The sequence below is a fragment of the Capricornis sumatraensis genome, chromosome 5 (assembly GCF_032405125.1).
Source record: "Capricornis sumatraensis isolate serow.1 chromosome 5, serow.2, whole genome shotgun sequence".
NCBI lineage: Eukaryota > Metazoa > Chordata > Mammalia > Artiodactyla > Bovidae > Capricornis > Capricornis sumatraensis.
Window position 1 is genome coordinate 72057535 of NC_091073.1, and position 10278 is coordinate 72067812.

Below are 10278 nucleotides of genomic sequence, written 5' to 3' on the forward strand. Positions count from 1 at the left end.
TGACTATGCCAAAGCCTTTTACTGTGTGGATCACAACACCCATATAGCACCACTCAACAGTTCACATTTTGCAATGTTTGTTTTCAGCCTTAATAAATGCCTTATTGACAAAGCCCCTGACTTTCTTTCCCAGCTATCACTGTGAGATTGATGTGTGTCCTTCTGACAGTCAGCTCTCCTTTTTCACAGAAGTTATGTTGTGTAAGGTCACAGCAAACAAGTTATCAGACACTGAACTATTGCTCCCAGGGGAAATTCAGGGTTAGCTTCCTGTGTGTCTCTGGCCACAACATTTTCATCAGTTCATCAATATATAACCTTATTTTATGTGTGCTTCTGTTTAAAGATACCATATTTAGTACGTATCATTGACTCATTAACCTTGAACTCATGGCTCACCGCACTATAATCTATGCCTGAAGGAAGTGTATCTAACACATATATTTTCTCCTCAAGATTCATCACAGCCTTTCAGGCCTTCCTTAGGGGCACTAGCCAGCACTTCTGCACTATGCTTGGGAGCCCTTTCAAACCACAAAATCACCAACAAAAAGCACAAAAACTAAAAAAAAAAAAAAAAAAAGTAGCACTAAATAGACTGTGAAAAGGACACTTGTTTAGAGTATGAGATAGGAAACAAGAAAGCAAAACAGTGTTTTGTTCAGCACCAGCTGGGAACACATCTACTCCGCGCATGTTGGCCAGCGGCTGTGAAAGTGCCGCAGAGCAGCGATTCTGGGGTTACAGATAAGTTCAGGTGACTAGGTGAGCTTACAAACAAATAACCTGTGAATAATGAAGATCGACCATACATTTCATCTCCCCCATCCTCCTCCTGTACCCACGACCCCTTTTCTCAACGCCATAAATTAACTTTTCTATCCTTTGAGCAATCTTTTTTAAAGTAAAATTGGTACATACTATTAGTTTCAAGTGTACAACGTAATCCTTGGATATTTGTATACAAGGTACACTACAGAGTAGTTACCACAATAAGTCTAGTTACTATGGTCACCATGCAATTGACTGCCTTCACCCATTTCACCCACCTTCCAACCCCCTTCCCCTCAGATACCCATCAATCTGTCCTCTGTATCTCAGAGTTCTGTCTGGTTTATCTCACTTAGCATGATATCCTCAAATTCCACCCATGTTGTAAAAAAATGGCAATGGCAAGATTCCTTTCTTTTTATGGCCGAGTAATACTCCACAATGTATGTATATCACATCTTCTGTATCCATTCATCTGTTGATGGTCACTTAGGTGGTTTCCATATTTTGGCTATTGTAAATAATGCTGCAGTGAACATAGGGGTGCACTTTTCTTTTTAAGTTACTGTTTTTTGTTTTTGTGGAATAAATAAGTACCCAGAAGTGGGTAGCTGGATAATATAGTAGTTCTATTTTTAGCGTTTTCTCTTTTGCATGGTAACCACATAGATGTGGTTGTATTGTTGATGACAGTGGCTTTGGGGGTGTGTGCTGAGGATGGAAATGGAAGGGTTGCTTTCTTTTTCTTTTTAGACAATTTTAGTTTGGTATTTTCTAGCGATTGTCTCTGAAGTGTTTTGCTCTTTTGCTACATGTGCACAATCTCTGTTTCTTCTTTGGTGCTATTTATCATATACTAAAAATGTGCCTACTTATTTATCTTTTCTTACCTTTGCACATTACTACTTCCCCAATTTTCAGGCAGTGTGCCACAAAAAGAGGAAAAGTCTAAGTGCATCCCAGGGCTAAGTATATCCCAGACCTAAGTACATCCTGGGGTTAAGTGCATCCCTGATCCCATCTACTCTATCCCCTTTTCCAGTTCATTCAGTTTTATTAATTTATGTTCTTATCATCATCATCATTCTCAACTTTTTCCTTGCTTTTGATCTCTTCTTTTTCTAGTTTCTTAATGTAAAATCTTTAGATTATTGTGACCTTTTTTTCCTAGTAATATAGTCATTTGATACTATAAAGGTCAAGTTCCCTACAGATTTTGTTATGTTGCATTTCAATTTTTACTCAACTGAAAATATTTTCTGATTTCCAGATGGTTTCTCCTATGACCCTTGAATTAGTTAGAAGTTCAGTTCAGTTGCTCAGTCATGTCCGACTCTTTGTGATCCCATGAACCGCAGCACACCAGGCCTCCCTGTCCATCACCAACTCCCAGAGTCCACCCAAACCCATGTCCATTGAGTCGGTGATGCAACCCAACCACCTCATCCTCTGTTATCCCCTTCTCCTCGTGCCCTCAATCTTTCCCAGCATCAGGGTCTTTTCAAATGAGTCAGCTCTTCCCATCAGGGCGAAGTGTGTTGTTGCATTTCCAAATATTTGGAGATTTTCCAGACATCATTCTGTTGTTGATTTCTAGCTTGATTCCTTTGTGGTCAGAGATTTCATTTCTTTAAAACTTGTTAAATTTTGTTTTATGACCCAGAATACTTTCTGTATCAATAAATGTTCCATGTGCACATGAAAAGAATTTATATATTCTGCTATTTTCATGTAAAGTATCTTGTAAATGTTAAGTAAACATAGCTGGTTGATAGTTTTGTTCAACTCTTCTGTTTTGTTACTGATTCTTTTGTCTACCTACTCAATTAAGATAATGAGAAAGAAATGTGGATTTGTCTATATCTCTTTTCAGTTATCTCAATTTTTTTGTGTGTATTTTGAAGTTTCCTGTTTTGGATTGTTATATCTTATTATATAATAGTCCCTTTGTATTGTATAATGTCTCCATCCCTGCTGAAAATATAACCAGTTCAGTTTTTTTTGAGGAAAGAAAATATATACACACATATATATGTATATATATATACACACATATATCTATATGTATATATAGATATAAAATAATATATATACTTACGTATATAACATATTGTGATATATGTTCTCTTTAAAAAAATAATTTCTGGTCCCCTGTAATTTGGGTGGTAAGTCCCAGTTTCTATATGATATTGTACTCCTGCCTGAAGAACTTCCTTTAATGTTTCTTATAGTGGAGTTCTGTTGGCAATGAATGATCTCATCTTTTTCAGAAAATGTTTTTATTTTACAAGAATTTTTTTTGTGGGTGTTAGAGATTTCTTCCTTGACTCTTGCTTTTCTCTCAGTGCATCAGCAATGTTTCCCACTGTTATCTAGCTTGCTTAGCTTCTGGCAAGGGGTCTGCTCCAATTACACGGGACTCTCTGAATGATGCCGCTCTTTGTTCTGGCTGCATTCGAGATGTTCTCTTTAAGCTGTCTTCCAGCAGTTTGCTTGTGACATGTCCATGTGTTTAAAACGTTGTTCTAACTACTTGAGTCTCTTTGAGCTTCTTGCATCTCTGGTTGTCTTTCAGTAGTTTTAGGAAATTGAGTCATTTGAAATAATTCTTTAAATATTTCTTCTGTCCTGCTTTTTTTTTTCCCTCTTTTTTATCTGGAAATTTAATTACACATATGTTAAACTGCTTGATTTTGTCCTCTTGGATATTCTGTACTTTTTTTTTTCTTTTACACATTTAAAATCTTTGCAATTTTGCTTAGATCATCTCTATTGGCCTACCTTTAAGTTTACTAATCATTTTCCAACTGGTTGCAGTCTGCTAATTAGCCCTTTAAGGAATTATTCATCTCTGATACCTTTTTTTCCTAGCTGGGTTTTTTATTTTCTGGTTTGTTTCTATCTGTTGAAATTCCTTATCTGTCCATGCATGTTGTGAAATTTTCCAGTAGATCTTTTAATATATTAATCCCTAGTTATAGTAAAGTTTCTGTCTAATAGTTTCTGCATCTAGACATCTCTGAATATAATTTTATTGATTGCTTTTTATTTAAACAATAGGCTATTTTTCATGCTTTTTTATTCTAAGCATTATAAGTCTTGTAAGTTTTATTTGAATGCTAGACTTTGTGTCAGAAGAATACTCAAGACCAAGACAAATATTCCTTATGCCCAGAAGGAGAGACAACTCTTCTGTCAGACTATACGAAAACGGAACTTTAAAAGTCATCTCACAGTGATCTGGCCTTTATGTGTTGCCTGTTTCCCTTATTATGTGTCACACGTCCAGGGCAATACCCAGCGTTACATTGTTCTTCTGTAAATATTTGATGATTGACATGCAGCCCATCTCACAGCCACAACTGCTTCCCTCTGTCTTGACATGGACGGGTCACTATCTTGCGCGATGAGGTTAGTCCTTTCCACTAGTGTGTGAGCTCTCCGAGGACAAAAATCCCATGTTACATTTCTCTGTTTCTCCACAGAGCCTGACTAGCTTAGAGTTCCTGGCTACCTGCTTATCGATGAGTTTACAAGGCAGCTGTTCAACCTTTCCCTCTGAGACACACATGCCAGACTGTTCACGTAAGTCATATGCACTCCTGTGCTGAGGCAAGTCATTAAATAGCTGTAATCCCACCAACTGTACATGTATATAAGAACAGCTGAAAGCTGATTTGGGTGCTGTAAGATGGTATGTTTGACTGGGGGTACAATATGATCTTACTTTTTCTACCTTTAATATAGGAACATAGTTCTCAAAAAATGAACATCTGGGAAATTTAACATATGTTTCTTCCCTTTGTGTGCTATGTAGAGATTTCATGTTGCTGAGGATGAATCTGGAATTGTGTCCTATTTATGTTGGTATTCCCATCATAGCATATTCCTGCATAGTGCGTTTCACATAGTAGGTTCTCAATATATCCCAGTGGATTTCTTTTTTTTTAATTTTAAGCATTAGTCCTATTAGGAAGGGAATATGATAGGAGGAGTTCGAAGCCTGAGTTTGGGCTTTTTAGGATGTGGGACAGGATATTGTTGTCAACACACTGATGTTATTTTCCACCTGGTCCCTGTTTTTTAGTAACTTCTTCCCCTACAAAATTATGACTGAGACTTTAAAAAATCCAAGGCAAAACAATCATGTTTGAATTTCTTTGTGCACCAGAAAGGCACAATAAGACAAGTGTTTTTGTGAGATAAGGAGTGTTTCAGTGACATGGTGAAGCATGAATTGAAGTGTAGGCCACCAGTCCCACCAGGTGAATGATTATCTGCAGTTGCCAGAGTGAGCAGCTTCCATGGCTGATGAAGCTGCTGACCTTGGCATATTTATCATCATTACCTTTGGGGACAGAAACCAATATCTCTATTCTCATGAATATACATCCATAAAAGGAGACGCAGCTAGTTGAAAATAATTTGTGTGTATAGGTGCTGTGTCCGTGTGTGTGTTGATGAAAGCATGGTGGGGTGGGGAGTGAGAAATGGTTGCTTACATTTTCTTTCCTCTTTTAACTTTTTCCTGTTTTTACTGAAAAGAGAAGATGACATCAGTCTCTCATCTGCAAGCTCGAATTTATAATAGATACTCCAGTCTGCAAGACTTCTAGGGGCATAGTTTTTCCTTATAAGGGAGCTAAATAAGGCTGCAAAACATGGATAATCTGTGTTATCATCTCTCAGGCTATGATTGCCATCCGATTAGGGAGGCCAGGGGTGAGGGATGTGACCTTGGATGACGCTGGATGCTGTCTCCCCCAACCCCCTACCCCAGCATGGTACTAACTGCTTCCTGGCCTGGAGTTTGGAGGCAGGCTTCAGGACATGAGTCCACAGACAGCACCAAGCCTGCCAGGAAGCTGTTTGGGAGAAGGGGGTATGGGTGGCGGGGCTCTAGGTGCTCAGGCCAAACCAGTCCTGGAACAAGGTGAAGGACGTAAAAGAGACTTTGTTTCCTGAACGAAGTGATCGCCCTATGTTTGGGTTTGCTAGGGCTGGTGTAACAAAGTTCCATGGACTGGCTGGCTTAAACAGCAGAGGTATATTGCTACATAGTTCTGGAGGCCAACATCCAAGTTCAGGGTATCAGCCAGGCTGGTTTCCTCTCAAGGCTATGGGAAAGAACAAGCTCCACATCCCTCTTCCAGCTGCTGGTGGTTTTCTGACAATCTTGGGCTTTCCTTGGCTTGTAAATGCATCAACTCAATCTCTGCTTTCATTTTCAAGTGATGCTCTCCCTGTGTGTGTCTAAATTTCCTCTTTTTATAAGGAGCCCAGTCATGTTAAAGTAAAAGCCCACCCTACTTGCATATGACCTCATCTTAATTGCAGTTACGACTGCAATGACCCAATTCCCAAATAATGTCACATTGTGAGGTACTGGGGGTTAGGACCTCAACATCTGAATTTTGGAGTTGGGGGGGTACACAACCCCACCCCTAAGAGAATTCATCCTGTTGATGGTTGATTCAGTTGGGAGTATTTTCTTGATTATTAAAGGCAATAGGGACGGGACATGGGAACAGGGGAGGAAATGGTGGAGCAGTTTTTTTCTTTTTTTCTGACAAAGAATCAGTACCTGGGAGCTTGAAGCCTGCAGGGAGAAGTGTTAGGATTCCTTCACTGTGCCTCAGGATAGTCATATTTTTGAAGACACAGACAGTATCTGGGTTGAAGTATGATCCATGAGTCAGAGCACCTAAGTCCCCATAACTTTTCCAAACTTGCCAGTGGTATGTGAGTTTCAGCCACCCAGGCAAAATTACCCAGAGTTCCTGTGTGATGCCTTCAGAAGTTTTGGGGTGCTATCCTGAGGAGCCTTTCTCCTTTCCTGGGCTCTGGAATATGGTGGGAACTATCTGAGGAGCAGGTCCATTGGAAAAGTCCTGGCCTTCCAGCCACTTGTTTGTTTTCCTAGTAGTATAGTGTTTATGGCATCACTGACTTGATGGACCTGAGTTTGAGCAAGCTCTGGGAGTTGGTGATAGACAGGGAAGCCTGGCGTGCTGCAGTCCATAGGGTCTCAGAGTCGGACATGACTGAGTGACTGAACTGAACTGATAATAAGTGTTTTCAAAACAAATTATCTATTTCCTTAACAAATGTCAAGGTGGGATGGTGTGTCGCTAAGACCAGGCACTGGATACTTTGTGAGATATAATGTATGCATTATGTTAGTCATTAGAGAAACCCATAATAGTATTATTCCCATTTTCCAGATGGAGCAATCAAGGCTTGTTCAGGAGCTCAAAGGCATCAAGTGATAGTCAATTTCTATCTGTATTCTTTTCACTCTTCCTCCGTGCTGTCCTAAGTTTTTGAAGGTAAGTCTCTGAAAGATGTGGATATTTAAAAAAAACAAATCTTAAATACCACACTGAGATAAGACTTCACTTTTTTTTTTTCCTTTGAGCCTCCAGTATAAAATGAGGAGACTGGATTTATTGAGATGATCACAATGGGTACACATAGCCCTAAAATGCATCTAATATTATGATTTAGTTTTACTATTTGGATATAAAAAAGAGAGGATGTAGGCTGTCAATCTGCTTTTTTTTTTTAAGATGGAATTTCAGCATCTCCTTGTGGAATTTCCTGGTTCTCAACCAAATATGTAGATCCCGCCTCTCAGAATCTCATCTATTTTGGACAGCAGTAGGATAATCTGGTTATTTAGGGGATCTGGTCTTTGGAGCCTTATGGTATTATTTTTTCTCTTCTTCCTCTGTCTCTTACCACTCCCACAGATGTTCAGAGCTGACCATATTCAGCCTCCCTGGCACTGCAGTAGCCAGTCTCCCTGGCCAGGGAAACATGGTCGCCCTTCTGCACTGAGATCAGCTCCCACTATGGGCACATCTCCTGTGAGCCAACCAACAGGCTTTGACTGATTGAGTTCAGGAAGACTTGCTTATTTGTGGATATGGTAATGACGCCAGTAAAATTCAATTACTGGATCCCAGAGGACTGTAGCGAGTGATAATAAATTAGGAAACATGAGCTTTGGAGTATCTGAGCCGAAATTATAATGGGGCTATTGAAAAACAAACAAACAAAAATCCTAGGCATTCATTTAATAATAGACACTGCTGCTCTCCCCACCAAAAATTAGTTCATCAACTAACCCTTTGTTCTTGTCATAAAAGAATGTGCCCGAGACAAAGCCAAGGACATTTTGTCTTAATTACTTGGTATTGTTGTCACCCCCAGAGCCCACCTGGCTTCGGGGTAACTGGTGCACAGGGAGGAAGCAGCCGCCTGGAGGGGCCTCCCAAGGCCACGGCACTAATCCATGCTGGGCTCACAGATGCTCGCCACCCATGGCCTTGGGTTTCAGGTTGCCATCCTGGGAGGAGGTTTGAATGGAGGTTGTAACCTCAGAAGGTCCGGGCTAGCACTTAACCACTGACATCCATCAAGAATGTCAAGGCTCGCATTGTCTCATTAATTTGAACCAGTTTTCCTGCCATCAGATCCTTTTTCATTCCTAACCTTTCCGCTGTGTCTTTCTTCCTTTGTGAGAAGTTTATGGCCTCCCTTGTTTATGCCCTTTGCCTGTGAGTTGTACCCTGGAAGGCCAATCTTAGGGGAAAGGCACGTTATCCCTCCTCTATGCCGTAAGTGGGACTTGCAGAATTGATTGACATTTCTTCCCCAGTATGAGTTTCAAGTGTGTGAAAGAACATCTAAGGCAATCTGGATGTCTCTGTAGACTCTGTTTTGCAGATAATCTTAAAACTTAAAACAAAAAAATTATTTGGCTCCATTGGATTTTCGTTGCTATGTGTGGACTTTTCTCTAGTTATGTTGAGCAAGGGCTACTCTCTAGTTGCAACGTATGGGCTTCTTGTTGCGGTAGCGTCTCCTCTTGCAGAGCACACGCTCCAGGCACACAGGCTTAGTAGTTGTGGCTCGAAGACTCTAGAGTGCAGGCTTATTAGCTGTGGTGCACAAGCTTAGTTGCTCCAGAGCATGTGGGATCTTCCCAGACCAGGGATCAAACTAGTGAACCTGCGTTGCAAGGTAGACTCTTAACCACTGGACTACCAGGGAAGCCTCAGTCTTAAAGTTAAAATGGTTTGTCATTGCTGTCTTCCTTCACCTTATTTCCTTTTCAACCAGATCCCAACCCCCAAGTGTAGACCACAGAACTGATGAACAGGAGGTATGGAAAGATGGCAAAGGTGAAAAAAAAAAAAAAATTCTGACCTAGCAGCACAGTATTTTCACTTGCAATAAATATCTTTTTGAGGTATCTATTGAGACCAAGTCCCTTTCTTGCCGAATTGGTCCTGACCCCTCACACCACTGAAGGAATGTAAGTGTAGAATGCTTACTTTATGTGACCCCACAAGGCTGGTCAACTCACGAGCCAAGCTGGGCACAGTAGACTCTTGCTCTAAGAGCTGGAAAGTGAGCTGATTGTTAGGTTGGGATGGAGCTTGGAGAAGGCAGAGGTCTGGAGTTTGGGCCTCCATTTTCAGCCATATGTCCAGAGAGGTGGAAAGTTAGAGGGTGGGGGAAATTTGCCATGACTCAGAGAAGTTAAGGGAAGAAGATACCAGAGACTGTCCATCCCTGGAGAGACAGGAAAGTCACTCCCTTGGTTCGGAGTGAGTCCATTTTCTACTTTCAGACCGTTGTGAAGCCTGACTGCATTTCACTGGGGACCCTAAGGGTCTCCCAATAAAGTCTCCTTTTTTCTTTGGTTGATCTCCATATGTTAGGGGGTGTGTGTGCTCGAATGCATGTTTAAACTACAACATTACCATCTAACATGTCCTTGGGCTTGGATGACATTTGAGGACAGTGTCGTGAATGGCTGTCCAGCACGAGATGTGGAATATAGCAGGTTGTCCACATGACATATATTGAAAGGATGTAAAATAGCCCTGGCAGCAAGGTGGTCTCGCTGTAGAAGTGGAAACCTTCTGTAAAGGGTGACCCTTCATTTCCTTTTGCTCTTCCCCCCAAATCTTGCATGTGTCCTCTCTGTAAGACCTTCTGCTGGGTGCGGCCTCTTTAGCCTCGTATCTTCGTCACTTCTTCATCTCATTCGCCTTTTGGCAATTCCTGCGACATGTCCCTCTTCTCAGCACGTTGAAAATTTTTTTTTTTCTAAGATGCTTAGGGATGATAAAAATGTAAATGTATGATTTCATCAGGGGTGAGGGAACTGGCCGTTTGTGGCACACTGTCTTAGGACTTGTCTAAATTAGGGGTGAGTCTAAGACAGAAGTTTCAGACATCCAGAGGCAAAAAGCAGACAAAGGATTTTACTGTCTTTTTATTTCTCATGAAATAAAATGCTTAGCAGTGTTCAGATCTTACCCACACTGCTTCCTGACCTCTGCTGAAGAGGCATTTGCACCGACGCCCCAGGGTTTTTTGGCCTGTGCTGGAGTGGCTGGCAGGGAAGAGGGACATCCAGAAGGGTTTTACTCTGACCACAACTGTGCCTGGGGCCTCTGTGCAGACAATCAAGTAATCTTCCCTCAGGGA